The following is a 26,960-nucleotide window of genomic DNA, read 5'->3' as shown; positions in this document are numbered from 1 at the left end:
CCTCTGCCTTTATTCATCTTTCTGACCGCCCCCCCAACAACCATGCCAGTGTTTCCTCCCTCCTCTGCCTCTGCCTTTGTCTTGTCTGCCCACAAAGCATTGTCGGAACCCATCAATTCTCCGTCCTTTCAAGCTGGGTTTGTCACAGCAAACCGCATTTTTCCCCCAGAGGTGCATCTTAGCTGCTGGAGGTCCCTCTCGTCCTGGCCGCTCGCTCCCGGTCCTGCATCCTGACCAGCATCTCTGCAGAAGCTGCGTCTCCTGTATCTCTTGTTCCTCAGACCCTTTGGGGGGCATTCTCCTCGCTGTGCTGCATTCTGATTGGCTCCGGGCAGCAGCGGCTCTCAGTACAGCCCCCCCTCCCCAGGCCCTATCCACCCCCCACCCCGCCCCCCGCTGAAATCCATCACAGCCTGGCCAACACCTGAAACCGCCCACAGCCGGCTCGTTTCCACGAGGAAGCTGCAAATCCACGTTGCTGAACGTGTGTGTCCCCCCGCCCCCCGCAGCCCCCGAGTGCCCCTCCCTCCAACACACCCTTACCCTAAACAACATGTCACTGTGAGGCCAGGGAAGCCTGGCCCCAAACGGACTTTTCTGCTCACAGGAAAGAGGCAGGCACACCCTTCTGTAGAGAAAGACCAGACACTCAATTCTCCTTGCCCTTGACTTTGTGAGGCCAACAGTCCAGTGCACAGTTACCCTTCACCACCCCCCTCGGGGAACCTGGATCCTCAGATGACCTTCAGCCCCTGTCATTGCTGCATCAAGTACAGACTTGTCCTGTAGTCCCCCAGCTGCCAAGGACCCACTGGCTCTGTGTCTGCAATGACGGGTGCTTGCAGGAGCAGGTGCCAGCACGTTCTCATCCCGCACTTCCCTTTATGAATCCTGCCCCCCTCGCGCCCCCACCCCAACCCCTTCCCTGTTTTATTCCCCCTCCCCCCAGCCCCGTCGTAGCCTCCCCCCACCACGCAAGCCCACCTGGAGCTTTGGAAGAACCACATCTAAACTGGCGCTGTTACCACCACCCATGGGAACCACACAGAACCCGCTGGGTGGGAAGCTATCTGTCCCAGAGGCTCCATCACAGCTAAGCTGCCGTGAGAAAATGCCCCTCCTCTCACAGGAAGTACCAGAAAGTGTCCTTACAGTGCAAGGTGGGGGTTTTGGACAGAGAGAAGTACAGGGGTGCAGACCTGCCACCCCAAGCCCCCCAACGGGGCTTTTTTTCCTAACATAAAGTGGTTTGGGGAAGTGCCTTAAACTGTGACTGTGCCTGCCCTACTTTCTGCAGAAGGTCAGGGAGAATAGGGGTCCCTTCAGAAGGTCAGACATGCCTGTGACATGCTGTGTCCCTTGGCAATGACAGAAGTCGCTCTCAGCCCAGCCCTCGGTGTCCCAGGTCCTTCAAAGCCCCTGACAGACAGAAGGGAGGGCGGCAGGCAGGGGCCGAAGCCACTTCTCAGAGCTGCACGGGTGGCGTCTGTGAGGGGCAGGGGTGACTTCTAGGTCCCACCCTACTTGGAACCCCGAAGTCCAGACAAAGCTCTGGCTGGTCACCCCACCTTGACAGCTGTGGGTTTAAAGGGTCGGGCGTGGAGGTGAATATCCACAGCCTTTGTTTTTATGTTCGGGGTCCTTCTGAACAAGAGTGTGGCATTATTTCTCCATAAAAAAGACAGGGCATTGCCCCCTGAAGGCCACACATTTCGTGGGTTCTTAGCTGGGCTATTCTTTACATCACTGGACCCCAGGTTTTTCTCTGGACCCTGGAGCCCAGGGAAAGTCTAATTTGTTGCACTATCTTAAAGGAACAATGGTTACTCAAGGCTAGAGCTGCTGGAGAAGCTGCCCCCGGTTCCTGCTCTCCAGCCTCCTCAACTGACAGGTGCATGTCTTGGCCTTGGGGCAGATGTGACTCCCTGGCCAGGAAGAGGTGGAGTTGGGGACCTGGTGAAGGTCCCGACTGACCTGTACCACGTATCAGGCTGAGCAAATGCTTGCTTGCTGAGAAAGTGATTGAAGATGGCCAAGTGAAATTGCTGTGCTGGATCACGCCAGGGCAGGGGGCCGGGGCGGGGGGGAGGGAACAATCACATTTACTTGTGTCGGGGGTCCCCTCCCTCCTACCCGCGGAGGTTCGGGGCTTAGCATCTCAGGGAAAAGCTCAACCTAGGACAGCAGCCGTGCACAGCACGTACCTGAAGGCTCTGGGCTTTGAATCACCGCGTCCAAGTACCACATAAAAGCAGCCTTGGAGATGGGCTTGGGACAGGATGGCCTTTTGCGAAGGCAGACATTGCACAGAGGGCTCTACATGGACCTGATGGGACAGAGTGAACCCCTCCAGAGCCGCCTTGAGCCCCTTCCACAGTGGTTCCAGAGCTGGGCTGGCTTTGGGGTCACCTTGGTCTCTGTGATTTGGGGTATCAGGGGCCTGGGTGGAGGGCACTGCCAGCCTCTTCACCAGAGGGAAGGGTGGGAGGAAGAGTCAGGCATCCATGCCCCCTCCGTGCCGATTCCCGGGCTCTAACACAATGAGCCACTCCCACGGACCCGAGGGCCGGGGAAGAGTGGTGCTAATTCTAGAGCAGGACGTGAAGGCATGTTGTTATTTCTTATTTGGAGCCAACACACTGGCTCTTCCCAGGAGCATCCCCAGTTTGAGGGGACATGGAACACCCAGTGCAAACACATCGAGTCCTTGCAGACACGCGCAGACTCAGGAAGATGGAGGTGAAGAGAAGGTACCTGAACGCACACCCTGCAACTCCTCTGAACGTTTCCACAGGCTCATAATCCCGCTTTCAGACGCTCCGTCACTGCTGCAAGCACACACTGACTCCGCACGCAGAGACGCTAGGGCACCAGCTGTGGGATGAAGGAACAATGAGCTGGACACTGCGTGTTCCTGAGCAGTCACGACAAGAAGGAAACTCCCACTACTGCGAGATGAGGGTGGGCAGGTGCAAGACAGGCTCCCCATCGCGGGCTGCCAACAGAGGCTCGGGCTCCATGGCGCCATCGTATCTGTTCTGAAATTTGCTCTGTTCATGGCTGTCATGGACCCGGCGATATTTCCCTCTTCTCCCAGCCTCTGACCCAACCTCTGACCAAATGCCTAAAAATGAACAACATCAAGGAAGAGACCGGCGGGTGGTCAGCTAATTAGCCGCTCGAGGGTGGAAAGGTGAGTTCTTCCAGCCACAGCAGGGGTGCTGGTCGGCGCTCCACCCTCACCGCCACCCCTTGCTCTCAGCCTCTTCCTTCGCCCAGGTTTTATTCCTTTCCGCCATTGTTCCTCCAGCCTCTTCCCACTTTTCCCTCCATTTTCCCTATCTCCTCCTCCACTAACTCATCACCTCATTAAAGAAAATATAAACTTAGCCATGGAAAATGTCTTGAGTGAAATATTTCACTCCTGCTCTAAACTGAGTGAGTCTTCATTTTTTTAAATGTCTATGTATGGAGAAAAGATGGGACAGATCCATTTAAAAGTGGCAACAGTGGTTATTTCTGGAAGGAGAGATTTGGGGTGATTTTTCTTTTTTATTGTTACTTATAATTAAATAGATTGTTTCACACCAAATAAAATATATGTATGTAACTCTGAAAGTCTCTAAAAAAACTAGAAAAGGAAATGATTATATCTTTACTTCCCTGTGGCCCTGAACCATGGTATTTGAAAGTGAGGTTTAGGATCCCTGGACGTATGTTTCTCCTACAGATCTTGTAGCTTTTCTCCCACAGACGCAGCATCTGGAGGTCAGGGATGGCACGATCCCCCCGCCAGCTCCCAGGTGGATCTCTGCAGGCAGCAGCCACTCAGTCAACGACTGAGAGCGAATTTCTTTTCGGATCATTGTCACGGAGTGAGAGAAAGATCTCCAATTTTAACCACTTAGACATGTAGGTCAAAAGCCGCACTGTCATGAACCAGGACCAGAGTAACGTCCCAACAGCCCGTTCCTAGACGTTACCTGCTCTCAGGGTTTGACTTGCAAGCCCTACACTCATCACCACCACACAATTCTGGGAAAGATACAGGGCAAAGAAGAAAGACAAAAAAAATGATTGTAAAGGCAATGTGTGAACACTTTTTATTTCTTCTTGGTGTTTGTGGCTGGACTATTGCCAAGGATTTTTTTTTTTTTTTTTTTTTTGGAATTAAGAATTTTACACATCAGCGACTGCATTCCCACAAGGACAAGTTCGTGGATGCCCTAAGGACACATTTCTGTACAAACCACAATTGAACTTGGTCCTTCTATCCTGCCTCAGCCGAGGGACGGGGAAGCGTGGTCTTAAAGGGACTTTTACATACCCTGTGGTTCTGTACATCTTTGTTTGAATAGCACAGAAATCATCGAAAGAGAGGAATAGGGACGCCCACGATGTCCCGTGCAGAGGCCGCCGGCCTTGTCCCCCAGGCAGCACGTCCCCCCAGGTGTGGCGTCAGGGCTCCTGCGGGACTCGGGTCCTTTAAGCCACCAGCTCAAACCCTCCCCTCTGGGCCAGAAACGAACTTCCGTCTGTCTTCGTACCACATCCTCACTGTGTTTTGTGGAATGTTCCACGTGCACTGACGGGTGGATTGGACGAAAGAGGACAGGAGGACAGGAGGAAGAACCTTCCCAAGAAGGAACCCTCCCTTAAGGAAGTGGACGCTCAGAGTTAGTTACTAGATAAGCTGCAGGTGGACAAAACCCTCCCACAAAGAAAGGCACGATCTCAGAGCCCAGTCCTGCTTCTTCGGGCCTGTAATCCCCGCCAAGCTCGAGGCCCGAGGAGCAGAGACCCAGCAAACGTCTGGGAGACGGACAGAGGAGCACAGCTCATGTGTTTTGTGGCCCAACACTGTTACCGTCGTTTCACTGCGAATGGAATGAGCGACATGTGACACCGTTCAAGCGCCTCCGGGCCTCTTCTGAAGGGCAAATTACACGTTTCCGCCACCTACCAGGGGAGACACTCAGGGCTTCAGCTGGAAGAAAACGTCCCACTCTAAGTCTGTGCCTCCAGCTTTGTTTTCTTAGAATTTGGCTTCCTGGAGACACCATCCAGAGTGGTGGCTGCGCCGCAGTAGGAGCCCCACGGACGGATGACAAGGATAAACATGCTCCTGCTTTCATCACTTAGGGAGCACTGGTCACTCTGGACAGTGGCGGGCACTCCAGAAAGGAAGCCGACAGGACCTCTGCTCCCCAAGACCCTCGGCGCAGAATAAACCAGGTCACACGAGGGAGGCCCGTTTCAAACGGCACCAGGGCCTCCGTCCGAGGTTTTGCTCGATGGCTGGGCTTGAACTTCAATCACCATGAAATGAAGCAAGCGCAGTGAGCGGGTCCGTGGCCGCCAATTCTGAGGCTCCGAGAAGGGCTGGGCGACGGCCAGGCGCCAGGGGAGCGCGGGCGTGTCTGGTGACTGAGGAGTCCCCCAAGGTTTCAGCAGAGAATAAAGAGAGGCCGGAGGGAGAGAGAGTGAGCATCACCCCCAGAGGGGGCGTGAAGGGGGTCCTGGCGGTCCACTGGCAAACGAGAGAGCGGAGGTGAAGATGCCGACCAGCAGGAACGAAATCGCCCGACATAGAAATACACGTGGTCACCGTTTCCTGCGCAAGCGCGTTAAAACCAAGCCTTGGGCAGGCTAATCGGATTTTAAAAGCCCTAAGAGAGTTTACTGTTCTGAGACGTTCTTGCTGAACTCCTTTGACTAGAATAATTCTTTTGTAAAATAAATAATCTGCCACACAAACTTATCTTTCGCTTCAATCAGACCACAGCCTCGCCTGGCCTGTTCCATAATCAGCACAGCTGGATTTAGGGCCAGAGACAGAGACAGACACAGAGATCAAGACACACACACGTGACAGCTTTTCCAGAATAATGTCTTTAAAGCTGGCTGTGGACAAGCTCAGAGAAACTCACACCATCCTGGGGGCCAGTTGCAAACACTGCAGCACAGGACAAACCTCTGAACCCGCCTGTGGCATGTGGCTTCACAGAACCACTGGCCTGCGCACAGTCCATTCTGGTTTGGGTTGGTTTGGTTGGTCGGTTGGTTTTGTTAGCATTAATGCCACACCCGCAGCATATGGAAGTTCCTGGGCCAGAGACTGAATCCAAGCTTCACCGGGACCAACACCACAGCTTCGGCAACACCAGATACCTTAACCCACTGTGCCAGGACGCTGAACCCTCTGCACCACAACGGGCACTCCATTTTCTAGCTTGTTTTTGATCACAGGACGCATCAGACTTGAGAGGGGGAATACGCAAGAAACCGATCTGCATATTTCTCGTGGGATTGACTATTCTTATTTTTTGTAAGGAGACTAAGTGGAATTAAGTTGGTTTTGAGCGTTCGGGCGGGAGCTGTAAGCACATCAACATGTGAAATAACTCTGACTCTCAAGTCTGTTTCATGTGAAGAAAACGCTCACATCACAGAAAGATGGTCACCCTAATTGGCAACCTTTCAGAAGAAGGCTACACGCAAGAGCGACGCACCTCCTGCCAGACCTCGGACCCGCCCCAAAGTGACTAAATACAGTCTCGGTAATAAAACAGCATCGCCAAGACTGCCGTTCCAAATACGGTTCTATGGATGACACTGTGTGTTCAGTCCATAAGAAAACAGCCAAGCTCATGCCAAAATGTTTATGTATCAAACCAGACACACACACACACACACGCTTCTGTGGAAAGACAAACTGGGAAACGGCTGCCACCTCTTGCGGGGAGGGTCTTTCCCAAAGACCAGTCCAGGTTCTTCAGGGTTTGGTTTGGTTCCATTCGCAAAACTAAGCAGTGAACATTTGCAAGACTCTCCGCTGAAGGGCATATGTAAGAAGGAATCGCAAAGCCCTCAGAAACCAACAGGACGGCAGCCTGCTTCCCACGGGGCTTTATGGGAAAAGTCACCCCACTTTATTCTGACATTTGCCCACTGGGCACACACCCACATTCTGGATGAGGAAGCTGAGTCTCAAGGGCAAGTGTTCCTGGGATGAGGCTGGAGGGGTTGGCGGAGGACAGCTGGCACAGCTCCACGTGCGAAGCTGGTGGCAGATGGGGGGGGCTCCTTCTGCTCCTCCGCCTGTGCCTCCAGCAACATGGTCAGTTCAGGGGGCAGGTGTGGCAAAGAGGAAAAACCATGACAGAAACGCAGAGCGACCTTGATGAACGCAGTCTGGGGCAGAAACAGGGCTCTCACCTGGCGGCTGTGCGGGCGTCACCCTGTCACCTCCGGCAGCCGGCCAGGTTCTCCCTGCAAAGCCTGGGAATGCCCCCAGTCCTCTGGGAGAGCGGGTCGTCTGGGAGTGTGGCCTCCACCGCGCAGCGTCGTGTCCTGTTACCACCCAGGCACGCCCAGCGCCCTCAGCAGACAGGGCTTGTGGGTCCATCCCCTGAGCTGTCCGGTGGACGGAGGCTCAGCACGGCCGGCTGATGTGGGGGGCGCAGAGGGGACTGTCCCCCGCAGGGCAGGGTCCTGTCCTGCAGGGATTCAAAGCGCGTGGGCACAGGAGACGGGGAAGGAAGGAAGCAGAGCTGGGCTCTGGGGGGGGCCCTGCTGTCAGGAGGCCACGCAGCGGATGCCCAGCGCACCGGGATGCAGCCCGGAGTCCCCTCCACTGGGCCTGCTCCTGAGCCGCGGGTCCAGGAGGAGGCGCCCACTGGACAGTCAGACCCGCCCTGCTGACCCCCGCGACGTCGCGCTCACGCCCTGAGCTTTGCAAGGGATGGAGTTCTGCGCTTCTGCTTCAGGAGGAGAGGAGGTGCTGGGGCTCGAGGCGGGAGCTCGGCCTCGGTGAGACTCAGAGCCGCTCCATCACTGGCTCCCAGAGAGATCCGGCTTTCCCACGGGATCGCGGACAGAAGGCTGAACTCTGAACTCGAGGCCACACGAAGCTTCCCAGCCTCAGGATGCTGGCCGGTGTGCCCCAGTTTCCCATGTGGCACAGGGGTTCCTGAATCTTGTGCAAACTGCAAAGTCCTTTTTTTTTCTTTTTCTTAGGGCTGCACCCGTGGCACATGGAGGTTCCCAGGCTAGGGGTCGAATTGGAGCTACAGCTACTGACCTACACCGCAGCCACAGCAATGCCAGATCCGAGCAGCATCTGTGACCTACACCACAGCTCACGGCAACGCCGGATCCTTAACCTGCTCAGCAAGGGCAGGGATGGAACCCGCAACCTCATGGTTCCTAGTCGGATTCAGTTCCACTGCGCCACGATGGGAATGCCCCGCAGACTCTTAGATAGTGTTTACCCGAATTTTAAAGCCACCAGAAAGGAACATGACAGAAAGGAGAGCATCAAAACCCCATAAATGTTAACACATGTTAACAGCTGTTCTCTAAAGTGAAACTGGAGGTGGGTTTTGTTTTTCTAAGTTTTCCTTATTTTCTATAATTTGCTTACATGGAGCACATATGCCTGTTATCTTCAAAGATAAAGGAAATATTTTAAATGCACTAAAAACAGAATTACACCCCCCCCAAGAGATGCCTATGTCACTGGGTATGGGGGCCCACCCCACACCTGCAACCACAAAAGAAGCCTGCTCTGGTGGTGCCCACCCCCTCCCCCGGCCAGATGCCCTCTGTTTCTTCTTAGGAAGTCCCATCATCGTCATTATTACTATTATTTTGCTTTTTAGCACCGCACCCACGGCATATGGAAATTCCCCAGGCTGGGGGCTGAATCGGACCTACAGCTGCTGGCCTACATCACAGCCACAGCCACGCAGGATCCCAGCCACGTCTTCAACCTACACCACAGCTCATGGCAACGCCGGATCCTTAACCCACTGAGGGAGGCCAGAGATGGAAAGCGCGTCCACATGGGTACTTGTCAGGTTCATTTCCAACGAGCCATGACAGGAACTTCTGTAAGTCCCGTTATCGCAGGAGATTCCCCGACTTCTTGGGAGAAACCCAGACTCTGAAGGAGAGACACACATCAGCCACCCGAGACGCCCGGCGTCTCCATGAACCCCGATAAACACACCTGTAACTGGACCACCCCAAGCCACCAGCAAACAACTGATCCAACAGTGAAAGACGGATTGCTGGCGTCTGAGAGCAATTTCAGGAATGCCTTATCATCACGGCAGACTTAGCCACAACTAATTCCAGAGCTTCCTTTGAGCATCTGGTATACCAGGCTCAGCACGGGGACAGAAAGAAAGAAGTCCACGGAGCAGGCCGTGAGCACAGCAGGCTCTAAACGAGCCCAAAGTATGAAAAGAGATGTGTCTAGACTTACCCGGGTTCAATCAGGGGCAGGATTTAAACTAAAATCCAGGCTTTCCTGTTATCAGTAGTTTATTGCTGAGTCAAGGGGCTGGGAGGCAGAGGGACCCCTGCCCCCCTGCGGGGTTCTGGCCCTCTTGCCACTGTGCGCAAGCGGTCTGACAGGTGACCTGGTCCTGTCCCGCCTCCCACCGCCTCCCGTTTGTCTAGGCAGCCTGGTCTCTGAGCCCACGGTGCTGATGCCCGCTCAGGGCTCACCCCTTCCAGGGCCTCTCTGCAAACCCACATAATTCTATGTCCATCTAGCCTCCCAGTCCTTGTCTGCTGGTCCACACCATCTAGCAAGGATGCACATGCAATCTCTCAATTCTGCAAACTGGCCTCAACGTTGTACCTCATGCAGGGGATTCTTTTGATTGTAAAACTGGTTTCTAAGGTCTTAAAGCAAGAACATGCATTTCAGGGCAGTGTTTGCAGGGAGACTGGGTGGGAGATGGAAGGAGGAGAGACAGGAACTGGAGGGGGGGTGGTCCTGGCTCCACCCCAGCACAGCAACATCAGGTCCTCCGGACAAAGAAGGGTCCTTCCTTCCTCCTTCTGTTTGTCCCCCACCCCAAGGGGATTTTGGGGTGTGCTCTGGGGGTGTCTTAGCTTCCAAAATTTCTTCCCTCTCTTTCTGAATCTTTCTAGAACATTCTGCTGCTGAAAAAAAATACATATGGCAGATCATTCCCTCCTTCAGGCCAAAATTCTTTTTTTTTTTTTTTTTTTTTTTTTTTTTTTTTTTTTTTTTGGTCTTTTTTGCCATTTCTTGGGCCGCTCCTGCGGCATATGGAGGTTCCCAGGCTAGGGGTCGAATCGGAGCTGTAGCCTCCGGCCCACGCCAGAGCCTCAGCAACGCAGGATCCGAGCCGCGTCTGCAACCTACACCACAGCTCACGGCAACGCCGGATCGTTAACCCACTGAGCAAGGGCAGGGACCGAACCCGCAACCTCATGGTTCCTAGTCGGATTCGTTAACCACTGCACCACGACGGGAACTCCAGGCCAAAATTCTTAATGCTCATATCCTAGATCCTATTTATATGTACAAAGAAATGTCTTGAAAGGCTTTAAAAGAAAAAAAAAATTAAACCAACTTCCCATGTCTTACTTTAAAAGGTGAATTTTTCTGCAAAATTTTAGTCAATCAAAGAATTTATAAAAATAACCTGGCTTGTGCTATTACAAAGCAGGAAGGAAGAAAGGGAAAGAAAAGAAAGAAGAGGGAGAAAGAGAAAGAAAGAGGGAAAGAAAGAAAGAAAGAAAGCGAGCAAGAGAGAGAAAGAAAAAAGAAAGAAAGCCAACAGGGAGGAGCCATCACTTCCAAAACAGCCCCCTGCCACTGGACTCCTGCCTGAGCTGGTGCATTTGGCTTTTTCACCAGGCTCTTTGCCTTTCTGAGAAGGAGCACCACCTTGTGTGTTAATTGACAGGGAAAATATGCTGGCTTTTCATGTAACCAGTTTCCCGTGAACATGCTAAGGACAGTGTCAAAGTACTTTCTTAATTCTTTGACTTTGGACTGAGTCGGCACATGACATTTCTGGATAATCCTCCAGACTGAGTGCCCCACGGTGGGGGATCTTTGGATAATGGCATTACCTGGCATCACCCATTGATCACACTGTCACATCTCGGGCTCCATAGGGAAAGAGGGATGCCGTGAAAAGGGAGGACCAGAGACGTGTTTGTGACAAGTCGTGCCCAGAGTGTACAAGCAGAGCCTCTTGGGGAGCAGAAGAGAAGTGGACCAGCGAGGCCAGCACCCAGAGCAGGAAGGGGTGGGTGTCCCACGAAGGACGTGGAATGGGGGCAGCCATGGCTCAAGGCAAACGCCTTCCCATCATAGCCTCCGCTACATTCACCCCTGGCTGGGAGCTGCCTCATCTAAGTCTTTTCAAAACAGTGTTTCAGATAAAAAGACTGCACGGTCTAGGGCAAAATTCCAAAATGTGAGAACACAACACAACACACACACACACACACACACACACACCAGGCCTGAGCCCATGGCTACTTCGTGGATGGTGTGTCGTGTGTATTTCACATTGCGTGCTGTAACTTTGCCCACGAGCAGATCCACACGTTCAGTACACTTATATTCGCCCAAACGCCCAAACCCCAAACCAAGCAGATGATGTGGTTCTGTCAAGGGAAGTGGATTCCCTTGAGACCTCACTCAGGAGCGAGGTCCAAGTCGGGTGCTTCGGTGCGATGCTGGGGGAGGGAGCTGCCCCTCTGAGAGGCTGTGGGCGGCTGTCCCCTGGTGCTGCTCGTGGAAGCCATGTGATGGAGGCAGGGCTGGAGGTGACGCTGGGTGTTGACTCTGGACCCACCCAACCCCAGGGTCACTCACGGAGCTCGGGGAGGGTGAAATGAACTCACCCCCGGACACTTCCAAGAGCCCTTACTAGCGCTTAGATCAGTATAGCTCAGCCCTCGTTACTATTATTACCTGGTTATTTTGGATTAAACTTCCACAGGCGTGCTGGAGATACAGAATTACAAAATAATATTCTAGGGTGGGAAAGCCTCGTGTTTTCTGGTGAAAAAGCTTCCTGGCATCTCCTGCTCCAGTTTTACTCAGTCAAGTGTGGTCATCACAGCTTTCTCCTTCTGCCTTGGGAAAGGGCCTTTGCCCGCCTCACTCAGCATCTCCCCTCCTCCTCCTGGTCCTGACCTGCTGCCCTAAGGAAATGGGCCATGCTTTTGCCTCCCGACTTCTTTAGGCTACACATGCACACGCTTCCCTACTTCCATATTTCCAGCTCAAATTTCTTTTTATCATTAATTTTAACTTTTTCCATTAATTTGGGAAAGACTCAAGACAACCTAACATAAAAGATGTAAACAATTCATCATTAATAAAATATCAAAGGGAAACATCTGGGGTGAGAGATAATTTGACTGGGAAACAATGTTGATGGGATTTAAACACTTTATGCTCCTAAACACAGGATGCTCTCCTTCTCCCTACCGACCCTCATTTACTGCACATCCTACTTCTCCTCCTCCCTGAAGTCTTCCTGGACAGCCCTATCGCCTGGATTCCCAGCCCTCATCCTTTGCCAGTGAGCCCACTGAATGCAACTTATCAAGAGGATGTATGGGGAATTAGTTAATTTCAAGGACAAGTTCCCTCTTTCTGTTCCACCAGAAGGCTCCTGGAGGAGGGTGGCTGCTGCCCACAGGACGCCTGGGCAGCTGTCCACCCACCTAGGCTGGAGCAAGGAAGGAGCCAGACAAGAAAGAGAACCCTACTACTGCCCCTGGAAATTCAAATTACTTTGGAAACAGCAATGAAACCAGTCCCCCATTAGTTATTAAACAGATTTTAATTAAGAATGTTATATTTTCCCAAATATGCATCTTTTGAGCATGAAAGATTTGCAGAACCAAGGCTGGGTCAGTTTTCCAATTTTTAGTTTTCTGTAACACATATACGTGTAGCTTCCCACCAGGACATGTTCAGAAACCAATTCACCCGCATAACACCTGTTACCTAGCTACAGTGGCCACTGTCAATTGAGGAAGCCCAAGACGGCTGTTCCTAGGCTGCTGTGGATTTGCCCACTGTGGGGATTGTTCATCTGAAGTATAAGCAGTAAAGCCCTGTATGTAGAAAAGAGGCCAACTGAATTAATCTACAACAAAACACAACTTTGCTCCCAATGCTTTTATGCAGCAAGGGAGATTCATAACCTAAGGAGGCAAATTGGGGCAAAATGTAGGGTTTGTTTTTGTAAGAGAACGTCCTCCAGATGTCTCTGAATGCCAAGTTTATTGCTGACCATGTCTTCAACCCTCTCTAACCCCGTCAGGCCAAGGGAAAACACAGGGGTGGATGGGCCGGTTTCTGAAAGTAGCTGTGTTCAGAGGGTCCTAAACTTCAAAGGACCTGCCTGGGAGATGTGACCAGCAAGGAGGAGGGGGGCCAAGCTGACCTGCAGGCCTAGGCCACGGTAACCACCTCGAAGGACCACGCCTGAAAAGTAAAATGGTTGGACCCAATAGGCAGATGGAGGTTTCTTAGAATAGTGAGTGGAAGGTTTCTACTGGGGGTTGGCTAACCATGGCCACAGGTCAAATTGGTGCTATGTGGTTTTGCACATAAACGATTTTTCAGAACGCAGCCATGCCTACCATTTACATATGTTCTATGGTGCTTAGCACTATGATAGAGCTGAGGAGCTGTGGCAGGAAACACACAGCACCACAATTGAAAAAAGGTATTATCTGATTCTTTATAGAAATAGTTTGTCCACTCCCATTATTGGTCATTCCTTGACCAACAGAAAATCAAAGAGAGGCTACAGCCTTGAGAACACAGAAAAAAAACTACAAAAGAGACTGAGACCAGACAATACATGATGATTCGTGATTTGCATGAGAGTGAAAAAAAATCATTTAAAGAAGAGAGAAATAAATGCATTGTATAGTGAGATAATGTTGAGCAGCCAAAGCTGTACTAAGAAGCAGAGGCATAGCACTCTCTGTGTCAGCAGTGACGAGTACACTGAGGATCTGATGGGGACACACAGACACCTTCTGTTAGTGAGGGCTCCTGTGTGTGCACATGCACGCCTGTGCACCTTGCTGCCTGCCCAGCATTACTGAGAGCTGTAATTTTCAAACTTCACCTGGAGAAGTTAAAATGCAGATTACCAGGTCCCCCACAGTTTCTGAGTCTGTATATTTGGGGCAGGGCTGAGAAGATGCTTTTCTAACAGGTCCCCAGGTGCTGCTGCTGCTGATTTGGGCACCCAACTGAGAACATTTCTTAAAAGAACGGTCTCCATTACTAAATTCATAAATCCTCCTGATGCTTCCTACAGAGCAGAAATTAATTCAGGTGAAATGCAGTCCCTGTGATTTGTGGTCATGACTTCGATTTGGGGGTTCATATTTAAAACAACTCCTATTCAGTTTCTCTCCATGACTGAAAATGGGAAGGTTGGTCTTAAGGCACTGATGATCCTTTCCAGGTCCGATTCTATGTCCATGCCATGCCTGTGACTCAATCTCGATTTTCATGGACACCCTGCGAGGGACACATGGGGAAAAGTCCACTCTGTTGTACCTAGCACATATATACAAAGACTCTAAAACCATGCTTTGCATGTAACAGGTTATAGGATAACAAACCCAGGATTTTTAGGAAAGCTTTAAAAAACGTAAACCCATTGAACTAAAATTTCTTTCCACTTTGTACTCATAACTTATTTCTATTGCTTTACATAATTTTTTGTCTTAAGAAAACTAACTTCTCTGTTTGGATGCATTTACAAAGTATGTGGCACAAAGATCAAGCTTTTTGAAGCTGATATGAATGAAAGCGTTACTGATTAATCTAAGATGGAAAAGCAACACCTTTCTCTGACTCTCTGCTCCTGCTGGGATGAAACTCTCATGTCCTTTGATGTTTATTTCTCCTTCAATTAATGCCAGGGCACCAATCAAATTGGAAATCAGATCTGAAGTCATGTTTGTTGACTGACTCTTGATTTGCAGCCCACAGGGATAATAAGGACATCGTGCAAATCAAACAGTTTGAGTCAGTAAGAAATTGCAAATCTTTACCAAAGACTGCATCAGGTGGTCTTCACAGTAATTGAAACAATTTATGGTTTTGAATTTCTTTTGCAGACTCAAGGCCCAGTGAAACATACCTGAAATGTCTGCAAAGAGGTGTTCCCTTCAGAAATGCAGAACTGATCTTCCTCAGTGAACACCACGGCATCCCACAAGAACTGTGGATCAGGAAGCCAGTCTGCTGAGAGGAACCCCCTCCCGCACAGAACGACCTTTCTGGTTATGCTGCACGAGAACTTGCAGGCGTCTGTGAGCCTCTTGGGTCGGGAAGACCCAGCCAGTCCTGTCCCGTCTCTTCCCTTCTATTCTATTTGAAGTTGGTGTGAATGAAAGCGTTACTGATTAATCCAAGGAGGAAAAGCAACGCCTTTCCTGAGCAGAGCAGGGAAAAAAATTACAGCCAAGAAGAAGGACTAACTTCCAGAAAGAAGTGTCAAATGTCAGAAGTCGTTTCATTCTTGGGCTGAATATTTGAGGAGTTATATAATCTCATCACTGGATATTCACGCTAAAGTGTTCGATGCAAAAGACTACGAATTAGGTCTGTAACCCCAAAGTGGGAAATGACGTCTTCTGAAAAAAATCTGTAGACCTTTAGAATCAAACAACATTCCACCTGCTGACTGACCCCTGGCCGTGCAGCAAATGCATCTGGTATGGACCACCTCGATGAGGTGCTAACTGCGCGGGAGGCACAGTGTGGAGGCTTCAAAGCCGGGGTAGCTGGGGGGCTTCTGCCTGTCTGTTCCTGTCTTCGCTGGGGGCACTAGGCCAAGGTCATTAAGCTTTTTGAGCTCCAGCTTCTTTCATCCACAATAAGATGCTAGTAACACTGTCTAGGGGCATGTGGAAGGTAACACGAGCTAACCTATGAGGGACATGTCTGGCAAGAGTCACGGGCCAGCATGTGACGTCTGCTCCCACCCCTGCTCCCTGCAGATGGTGCCAAACCCAGAGCAGGGGAGGTCCCACCCCCTGAGGCTGCGTGTCACCTCGCCGGTCCTTCTCAGTGAGTGACTGTACCTACTCGTTTCCCGGACATTCTCAGATCTACCGCCCTAGCAGGAGCGTGTATTTGGGAAGGAGACCGTGTGCAGTGAGCGGGCTCAGGTCCACACCGGGCTCCTTCTTAGCAGACGTGGGCTGTGAGCACTCTGTCCCAGTGACCTCACCAACAAAGCGGGCATGTGAGTCGAAACCCTGCGCAGAAGTTCCCTGAGGATTGAACTAAACTCACCGAAATGTTGAAGGCATAAGAAGTCCACGTGCGCCACCATGTAATGACTCTAAGAACTACCGTATCACAGCTAAAAAAGATAGGTATTAGCCAACAGTCATAACTTCTAACCAGAGGTTGAAGGCTGAGATTGTGACTTGTTACTGTGAAGCTTCCCGTCACTTGTGCTCCTAACTTTGAGTAATTGAAACAGAATCACCACAACTCCAGCCCGAGTCCTCTGCATCCGGCTAGAAGTACTAGGGAATTTCCTTTTATAAAAAATTTAATTACTGTCTATAATGCCCTCTTTTAAAAATATTTATTTATTTATTTATTGTCTTTTTAGGGCTGCACTCATGGCATATGGAGGTTCCCAGGCCAGGGGTTGAATCCCAGCTACAGCTGCTGGCCCACACCACAGCCACAGCAATGCAGGATCCGAGCCGTGTCTGTGACCTATACCACCAGTTCACGGCAACACCGGATCCTTAACCCACTGATCAAGGCCAGGGATTGAACCTGCGTCCTCATGGATACTAGACGGGTTTATTAACTGCTGAGCCATGATGGGAACTCCCTAGGAATTTCTTTATTTCTGTCTATCTTGCCTTTTTCTTGCCACCTTACAGAAGCTTAATCTGTAAGCAGAATTTTTGTTCACTATATTCCGTCCCGACCCTGCTCTGTTTAATTTTCCTAAAGAAAGACCTTCAGGGTCCCTTTCTTTTCCCAGTTCCACATTTGCAAGGAAAACATGGTTTCACGTGTGTAGGGTGCCACCCGCGAGTGTCTTCAGAACCAGAGGGAGATGGCCACTGGGTCACCTGTTTGATCCAGCAAAGGACAGTTCTTCTTATGTCGTTTTAACACCCTCGGGGACTATGCTTCTGTTGCTTCTCCCGGGAAATCCTGCCAAATTCTGAAACGCGCTGCTCTCAGGAGCCTTTCCTTGATCTCATGTAACCACCTCTTTTCTAAAGCTGGAGTCCAGGTTCCTCTAGGAACTCGTCTTGCCTCCCCGGCCGCCTGTCCTTAGGCAACTCAGGCAAGCGGGGCCCGGCTGTGTCCTCGCGGGAATCCCCGGCTACTGAGCGTGCTCCTGCTTCCAGGGTCCTTTCTCATCGCACTGCCCTTCCTCCCAAACGCATTTGTTGGCTTCTTTGTTTGTTTCTTGGTCTTTCCCAAAAACGTCTTGCACGGGTCTCCAGCTGTTTTTAAGTTTTTCATTTTTGTTTTCGTTTCTTGAACATGGCTCTTTGCAATGTCTTCCCATTTCATTGCTCTTGAAAACTATCAAACCAAAACAGAAAACTGCATTTCTAATGCATTATACACATCTTTTGATATTTTTTGCCCATTTTCATTATAAATCTGATTACAGTCTTTGAGACAGATCAGAAATGATGCCAGAATCTCATGAGCTAGAAATACAACTCTCCTAATGTGAAAGAGACTCCTGATGTTAAAGAGACACAAGACCATGGGACTGGAACGGAGAGGGTAAGTAACACGTGCCCGCCAGAGAGCCGGGGCCACAGAGTCACTGCCGAGTCCTCGAAACCTTCATCAGTGGGGCGCTGGCCGGGCAGGAACTTCAGATTTGACCAATTGGGCGGAAGGAAGAATGCAGGACAGAGCACACTTAGGGGAGAAGCAAGCGAAAAATAAACAAGAGAGTTGTGCAGAGAGCAGCCCAATTTCTACAATTAAAAACCTAACCGAGTTATGGAGATCGTTAAAACCATTAAAGTTTTAAGGAGTGGCTGGATTATGGAGCACTTCTGGTAAGATGAGACTGAAATAAAACCTGCTTCGGGAAATTTATGCTGGACATTATCATAATCTTTTCTGGAGCCAGCCAGAAGGAATATGCACTGAGAACAGCCTTCATTCCTCAAAAGAATACAAATAAAATAAAAAAAAAATTCACAGGGAAACAAAAAGGAATGAGATAAAATTCAAGTCCACTGACTCGGACATAGCCTCTATAAAATACCCTCGCCAATACGAGTTTTCCTTAAAGGGTGGATCTGAGTAATATCACGTGATAAAATGGGGCCACCTAGAGCGAGGTAGTGGCAATTCTGTGATCCCCTGACAGACGGGGCCACCCCTCCGCCTCGGCTCAGGAGGCGGAAGGGCTACTTTTTTCTTTCTGTTTCCACTATTGAATTCCAACACCTAGAGCAAATGGTGTCTGGCACGTAGTAGGTTCTTAATAAATTTTAGGTGAAAGGAAGGAAGGCGGGAAGCAGGGAGGGAGGAAGGAGGGGAGGGTGAGATTTGGGGTAAAATAGTGAATAAATGACACCAGTGATTCATATATTTCCCCCTTTAACTTTCTGAAAGTCTTTATAAACTTTCCAATTTGCTTTAATATCTTGTCAAATAAAACATTTTCATTCGTAATGGTAACTGCAACTATAGCGTCTGATCTGATTATCTTCGCTATTGATTTGAATTTTCTAGCAAATTAAATGACCAAATCATTTCTGCCCAAATCCAAATAGAGACATTATTTTTTTTCCTTCACAGTTTATGCTATGAGTAGAGGCTGCTTTTCTTTTCAGTGAGTTGGAAAGGACTTTGAGGTCCTGCCTGCATGGCGCCAGCACACACGTCATAGGCAATCAATAATCCATGTCTTCAGCTGAGAAGAGCATAAAGTACTCAAAAAAATTACTGTTTTCTCCAAAGGCAGGGTGAAAAAGCACAAATGAGTTTTGAAAATAAAAAGTGCATTAAGCTCATACCTTGTAAATGAGGGCCAGCACTGCCCTTCGAGAGGGTGGGCATAGCCATCCTTTCGGTGCTGGTTGACCGACGGTCCTGGGACAGACCTTCTTTCAGTATCTGAGAAGACGGTCTGTTTACACGCATCTTGAAAATGGAGGAGACACGTGATCTTACTGGCTCGAGGCTCCAGCCCAGATGCTCCTCACTCCCAGTTCCAGCTCCGCATGGCCCTCGACTCAGCTCCCGGAAAGGGGCCGACACACACCTGCAAAGCGCCCAGGATGGTGCTTCAGGGCGACGGGCACCTCCTCACGTGAGATGATGAGTGGCGGACCGTGTAGGGCATGTGGACTTTGCAAGTGGCGGGAACCATATTTCTGCAGAGGCTCCGTGGGCACGGAGATCGGCAGGTCCCTGGGTCAGTCCAGCGCAGCCAGGAGCAGAGTCTCCTTACAGGCAGCCCCGAGAGTCACCCATCCCAGAATCCTGGAAGGGTCACAGAGGAGACGCTCCGCGCTTTAACTTGATCCTGACTCTGACTTAGTCTTGCGTTGCTGACAGACCATCCCGAGTCCTTGAAGTCTCCCACTTCCCAGGAAGCCACAGCTCAGCGAGGATGCCATCTGAATGTGCTCCCGATTTGCCAGGCGTTAGGCTGTGCCTCCTGTGTGTGCCGTGTAGTTTAGGCCTTGCAACAGCTGTATGACACGAGTCTTATATCCTCATTTCTTACTTGAAAAAAAATGGCTCAGGCAGGTCAACGTGGTTGACCAAGGACCCCTGGCTAGCAGGCAGGAGGGCCAGACCTTGAACCCAGAACTGATGGACCCAGAAGCCCAAGGCCATCCAGCACGGCCTCTGCATTTACCCCCGGAGTCCAGCATTTGCGCTGTGTTTCTGGATTTTGGACTCAACTCAATCCGACTGGCAAAGACTGTGCCTGCCTTCAGGTACCTTGGGGGTGGATGCCCCGTGTCTATGCTACCCACGATTCCCCATGATTCCCCACGATCCCCGACGCCGAGTCTGACTGCACAGAGCCTGACGCTGTTTTCTTTGTTCATATCTGTACAGCGCCTGGGACATCCACAGAGATATGGTACCTGATCCCTCCCTGCCCCCCTCCCCGCAAATTGACAGGCATCAGCCTTCGTGTATCACCTTATGGGGGTGACTTGAGCACCCCCCCCCGCCCACTATAACCTGATCATGTCAGTCAGCTGAGTCCCTTCTGCTGTGACCAATCCGGATGGACTCCATTCCAGATGCCTTCTGACACTGACCTGGACCATGCGGGGGCAGCGGGGGTGGGGGTGTTGATCATTTCCTTGAATGGACCAGGCACCCTGCAAGAGAGTGCTGCATGGATGACGTGGTGAACCCAGCCTTGAATGTCACCGAGAGGGCAGTGCTGGGACGAGGTTCAGGTGGTTGTGAACCACAGAACACCTGGAGAAGCTCAATACCCTCTGATGAAGGCAGTGACAACTATGCAAGCCAAACCCGGTGGACTCAAATGGATTCTGCAATTTTTTTTTTAGGGCCGTTTTCCTGTGCAAGAAACCAGATCAAATGCTAAAGGGGTCACAAAGGTCAGAAAAAAAATGATAAATAAAATCATGAAATTTGTAGGCAGTCAGGAGTTCCCGTTGTGGTTCAGGGGTAACAAACCAGACTAGCATCCATGAGGATGTGGGTTCAATTCCTAGCCTTGCTCAGTGGATTAAGGATCCAGCATTGCTGTGAACTGTGGTGTAAGTCACAGATGTGGCCAGGATCCCACATTGCTGTGGCTGGTGGCTACAGCTCTGATTTGACCCCTAGCCTGAGAACCTCCATATGCCGCAGGCACAGCCCTAAAAAAGAAAAAAAAAATTGTAGGCAGTCAGATGTGGGTTCAAATTCCTGCCTTATCATGTAATGACTATAAAATCTTGGACAACTAGAATTCAGCTTGTTTATTTGAAAATGAGACTAATGACATCTACCTCTTAAAGTTGTCATTGGAGTTAAATGGTATTATGTAAGTGACAGCACATTGTCTGGCATTAAGGAAATTCAATATATGAGAGCTCGTACTACCTTAGTCATAGAGTCCCTGGGAAGCAAAGAGACACATCTAAGAGCATTCAAGGCAGAACGCAGTTAAGAGTATGCAGCAGGCACAGGGTATAGAGTAGCCTAGAGTATGAGCTGTGGGGAGTCAGATGAACTTACACCACTGAGTCCAGCTGGGAGTTCTAGGGGACTTTGTTTGTTTATTTATTTATTTATTTACTGCCTTTTTCCAGGGACGCACCCGCGGTATATGGGGGTTCCCAGGCTAGGGGTAGAATCAGAGCTGTAGCCGCCAGCCTACACCACAGCCACAGCAACATGGGATCCAAGGTGTGTCTGCAACCTACACCACAGCTCATGGCAATGCCGGATCCTTAACCCACTGATCGAGGCCAGGGATTGAACCTGCAACCCCATGTTTCCTAGCCAGTTTCATTAACCACTGAGCCACAACAGGAACTCCAGGAGTTTTCTGAAGAGCAGGGCAGGCAGCGTCTCCTTTCATCTTCGGGGCAGTGTCTGGGCAGCCCTGCAAGGCAGGTTCTGGTTTTAAGCCCATTGTGTGGGTGGATATAGTGATTCTAAGGGAAGAACGGGAGTCCAGCAGAGCTCACCGAGTTGACAGGTGACTGAGCAAGGCTCAGAACTCAGACCTACCCAACTTCAATGTCCGTGCCTTCCCTAAGACACGACACTGCTCCAGGGGCAAGATCCACCCCAGGCCCAACGGGAAGCCAACGGACCCTCCACCAGGAGCGCCGGGGGCTTCACACAGTGAGACCTCAGTAAGTATGCCAACCATGTCATAAGAATGAGCAAGCCCAGGACCCCAGTGGGCTGGAAGCCCCAGAGGTGCTGTGGCAAAGGCACTGACCCAAGGGCTGGCCGGCGGCACATTCCCGTGAGTGGGCCGGTACCAAGGCTGAGACGCAGGATCGGGGCTGGGGTTGGGAGCACAGTGGGGGAGAAGAAGGTGACCAGGGAGAGTGCCTGGAGGACAAGTGACGCTTTGTCCCGCCACCAGGTAAGGAAGAGCAGCCCGGCAGGGGGGCTGGGAACCAAGAGAGGCCAGTGGAAGGGGTGCAGAGTCGCCAGGAGAGCAGTGACCGCAGTACAGCTGATGCCGGGGGGCGGGGGGGGGGCTGTGAAAGGTGGTGTCGGGAAAAGAATGTCCAAGGAGGGCCACACTCACAGGGGAAACTCTGTCAGCCGCCGCTCCCTTGCATCAGCTGCCCCTCACCAAGTGGCACCTGCACCACAACCTCAGTCATCGTCACGGGAAACCCGAACGTCCTGCACTATTTCCATCCGCTCTGAGTTTAAGGCGGAAACTCAGAGGGGAGGGGATCCCCAAGGCCTCTGAACAGGTGGAGGACAAACTGGGCTTGAACCCCCCCACTGCCCCCCCACCCCCGTCTGCCCCGTGGTGACCCAAAGCACTTGCTCTGCATTGTTTTAGAAGGAGAACTGGAAGCCACCTAAGAAGCAAATGCAGCACCAATCATATTGTGAGAAACAAACACGCAAACCAAGGACAAAACCTCCCCAGACGGAGGGAGCAGGACTGTAAAAGTGGCTGTGCCGTTAGGAAAGGGTCCGGGCAAGCAACCAGCCCCCGTGCTCCCGAGGAGGAAGACGCAGTCCGACAGGTGCGTCTCAGCCAAAGGAGAGGTGGGGTGGGGAGGGCCTGGGCGCGGTTGGGACGGTGGAGCTCCAGGCACCCCTGGGGCAGCGAAGTGGGACTATCCTGCCGTGGGCCAAGTATGCTCGCTTTCCACGCAGACAGGACTGACGTTCGGCAGCAGAGACGAGAGTGAAGACGGCAGAATGGGCCCCTCCCTCAAAGCAGGCGTGAGAGCAGAGGAGACCAAGCCCCCACCCCACTCAGCTGCCTGCGTTTATGAACCCAGCACTCGCTCAGAACGTCCCACTTGAAAATTCACTTATGAGTCCGTCTTGAAATTAATATTAACGAAGGGTGAGGGTCGGGGGAGCAGATGGGAGCCCCAGATGATGCCAGCTTTGTGTAGAGTTTAAAACGAGATCATTTCCCCATTTTCCAAAAGCCCATATACATGTTATTCAAGCATATGCCGACTGTGCATGGGAATATCTTATTTTCTGAACTGCAAATAATCAATTTCTCTGTCATCATTAACTGGGAACGAAGGTCATGATGAAAGTATGGAAAAAAACACAATCCACCCCCCAAACACAGACATTTGCTTTATACATTTTGCGTAAAGAACCAGGGAGGTGAGTGGAGTGCGCGTTTTGTTAATTTGCACATAAAGGTGACCAATTGCCCACATGCAGGAGGAGCAACAAAGAGAGACAGAGCAGGAAAAACAGGACACACCTCTGGTGGAAACACAAGATGTATTATTTTAAAGCTCAAGTTTCTCCATTTAGACCAATCCATAGCCTATGAAAAGTTATTAATGATTTTTTTAAAAAAAACTTGAAAAACAGCCAGAGGTGTAACAAAAATTACCATCTGGTGTGAACACTAACCTCTTTGGGAAGGGATGGTGCACATTATAAACGGGCAAGTGGGAGCCAGTGGTGACCACGTCCAACCGGGAAACCATAGCGGAAAACCCTCAGGAGGAGGCGCCTTAGCCTCTAACTTCCAATTCCCAGCCCTCCTCCTTCCCGATGTGCATCCAGCCTTGAGGACGTCCTGCCGTTTGGCTCTGGGCCGGCGTCCCTTGCCAACGGCTTTACAGCACCTCCGCCTCAAAATTGGGCATTCCATGTTTGGGGAGTTCACACTCATTTGATTATCGGCCTCGGTAAAATATGATTGTGAAGATAAGTCTACAGGGAAGGGAAAAAAATAAAACAAGCGATCCACCCACAAAGCAGGTAGAAACGACACGCGAACGCCTTCGTCCCTTCAGAAGAGGCCCCCTCCGCCCACCTCACGGCGCAGTGTGCTTACGATCCCGGAAGAAGGGGTGACGATGCGTAGCTGTGTGGTCTGTCACCAGCAAAGACCAAGAGTCCAGGTCTAGGGACCAGTCTCGGCCCCCCCACCTCTAGCAATGTCACCTCACCCAAGAAATGCGACTCTGTGCTTCATAAACCATGTGCAGGTTGAAGCATCAGATTTTTAAAAATTCTGTTTCAATTTATTTTGTAAAACACAATAAAAATGAATCTCTGGAAAAATGACCACACACTTGTGTGTCACAGCAGTGCCAAACGGCCCTGGGCATCTTGGAACTGGCACTGTCACTCTCTGCATGTGGCCCGCCCCAACCTCTCTCCATCCCCTCCACCTCCCTCGCCTACAAAGGAGAACAAACTTCTGTCTCCTAACAGCCCTTGGGAAGATGGGATGAGGTCATGGTGTGATCTTTTTTTTTGTTCTTTAAGGGCCGCACCTGTGGCATATGGAGATTCCCAGACTAGGGGTTGAATCAGAGCTACAGCTGCTGGCCTACACCACAGCCACAGCAACTCGGGATCTGAGCTGCGTCTGACCCTCAGAGGTGACCCTCAGAGCCAGAGCCCAGACCTGCTCACCACGGCCACTGCAAACAGGCAAGCCTGGGAACAGCCGAGCCAGAAGCACTTCACATGTTAGGACATGGATCAGGTGGGTGCTCTAACTTTATAAAGGCGTCTGTTAACGTAAGAAGTCCTTTCGCAACTACACAGAGGTGACTTTGCAAATCTGAGGATAAAAGCCTGGAGGATCAGCGGGTGTCCAGGAGACACGGATGACCTTAGGCTGTCTGCTAACAGCTACACCCATGGGTCACCTTCACAGCGTCCTGCCCCACATGCTTCTCAGGCTGGGTCTGCTTATGCAGTGATGACGGCGCGAGTGGCCCCAGAAGGGGGTTTGAGAAGGCCAAACATCGATTCCTGTCAGACTGAGTTGATTGAATCCCATCCCCTCCACACATGGACACAAAGAATGCCTTTTACGTTTCTCATCTGGCTTTTTATCTCTTCTTCTTGACTGTGTCTCTTCCTCCACACTAGGGCCAATGCCTGCGTGACCCACGCCCTTCCAGGCAGCCCTCCCAGCTGTGCCCACCAGAAGGATCAGCCCTTCCCTTGAGCTGCCCCAGCCCTTGCACGTGGCCCCAAGCATCCACGGTGTCGGTGCACCTGCTAGAACCTGCCTCACTCTCTCTCTCTCCCCTTTTCATCCCTTCTCGCCTGGCACAGTGGTTTGTGCAAGGCAGTGGCTCAGCGATAAACCTTGTGGAGTCACTGGTGTCATCGTCCACCAGCTGAAATGATGGCGGGACTCCCGGGTTGCAGGGCAGTCCCGAGGTGGGGAGAGAGAAGCAGATCACACGCGGAGAAAGGACAGTGAGAACGTCTCTGCCGACACACCATCCGTGGCTCCGAAACCTCTACTGCGTTTATCAGCAAAACGGTTCTTTAGAAAATACAATTGTCGATATTCCCAGTATTTCTTTGAACAGCTATGGGTTAGGATTTAGATATCATGTATGAGGATCCATGTACTGCAGTTGCCCTCTCAAAAGTTAGGTAAAAACAGAGTATAAGTGGTGCTTCCAAGATTGCATTTATAGAAAAAAATGTAGATATTTACTCTTTACATCAGAAAAAAAGAAATAAAAAGCAATTCAGTATTCAAGATATAGTCAGGATTGTAGCTAATCTACTAAACTCTCCTGCTTTGAAGGAAAAAAAAATCATAATATATTTCCAGCAAGTTTTTAAATGCACTTTTATATCATTTCTGGAACTATTTCTCAAAATATGGAGTTCCCATCGTGGCGCAGTGGTTAACGAATCGACTAGGAACCATGAGGTTGCAGGTTTGATCTCTGCCCTTGCTCAGTGGGTGAAGGATCTGGCGTTGCCGAGAGCTGTGGTGTGGGTCGCAGACATGGCTCGGATCCCGCGTTGCTGTGGCTCTGGTGTAGGCCGGCGGCTACAGCTCCAATTGGATCCCTAGCCTGGGAACCTCCATGTGCTACGGGAGTGGCCTAGAAAAGGCAATAAAAAATATACATATATATTTTTTTAACATTACAAGTCACAGAAAAGTCCCCGCTCATTAAGTCAATTTGGCTTTTGATTTTCAAATAGAAAAGATAACTATTGATTCTAAAATGCTTTTCATCTATAAGACTAAGGGCTTTGTCCACATGGCAGTGACCAATGTAAGAAGTTCCAAGTGGAAAATAAACACAAAAGTTGCATCTCTGTAAGAGTGACCACAGTGGCCACGTGGCGAGGCTCTGCCATGTCCGAGGCACGCGTGGGCGGTTTACAAGTAACACAGGTGTGGCGGGTTCCACGTGACAACTCATGCCCTCCCCACACGACCCTATGAGGGTCCACGCCACTAACACCCACAGTTTACAGGCGAGGAAACCGAGGCACTGAGAGAAAACAGACCCTCGACTTTCACGCTCGAAGTTGGATGGGTTCCGCTGGGCTCTCAGTACTAAGTGCGGCGACTTCCTGTTGGTCGGACGTTCTAACACGGAAACTGTGCACAGACACAAAAGTGGACCAGCGAGCACCATAACCCACTTCCCCAGCAGTCGGCATTCATCCCACCTGCCATCCGCGCGCCCACGGCGACACTATTCCAAAGAAAATTCCAGAAGCCACACAGTTGTGTCTAGAAATGTTTCAGGGTGCATCTCTAAACTACAAAACACAGCCACAATAGTATTCATATACTTGAAAAAATTAGCAATAATTCCTTAATGTTGTTGGTATTTTATTTTATTTTTTTACTTATTTATTTATTATTTATTTATGTTTTTTGGGCCGCACCCACGGCCTATGGAGGTTCCCAAGCTAGGGAGCAGATTGGAGCTGTAGCAGCCTACACCACAGCCATGGCAACGCCAGATCCTTAACCCACCGAGAGAGGCCAGGGATGGAACCTGCGTCCTCATGGATACTAGTCAGATTCGTTTCTGCTGAGCCACGATGGGAACTCGGCTGTTGGTATTTTCAATGGTATAAATAGATGATGCTTTGATTCTAATGTATGAGGTCTCAGCCTTTGGTCAGATGGAATACGTTTTTTTCTGGCTGCATCTTA

The 26,960-nt window shown here is 50.6% G+C and overlaps 1 protein-coding gene across 41 annotated transcripts in view; it reads right to left on the bottom strand.

Moving 5' to 3' along the window:
- MYT1L (myelin transcription factor 1 like) overlaps positions 1–26,960 on the bottom strand; it is a 365,957-nt gene that overhangs the window by 292,897 nt on the left and 46,100 nt on the right. For 7 of the 41 annotated variants that reach the window (XM_021087915.1, XM_021087914.1, XM_021087923.1 and 4 more), the window contains one exon: positions 2,755–2,874. The exons of the other annotated variants lie outside the window; for them this stretch is intronic. The gene's annotated coding sequence lies outside the window, so the exon portion shown is untranslated. The remainder of the gene's footprint in view (positions 1–2,754; positions 2,875–26,960) is intronic. 41 annotated transcript variants of the gene reach the window in all.

This window comes from Sus scrofa, chromosome 3 (assembly GCF_000003025.6).
Source record: "Sus scrofa isolate TJ Tabasco breed Duroc chromosome 3, Sscrofa11.1, whole genome shotgun sequence".
Taxonomy (NCBI): domain Eukaryota; kingdom Metazoa; phylum Chordata; class Mammalia; order Artiodactyla; family Suidae; genus Sus; species Sus scrofa.
Note: the sequence above shows the minus strand (reverse complement) of the source record. Positions and strands in the feature narration are given on the sequence as shown.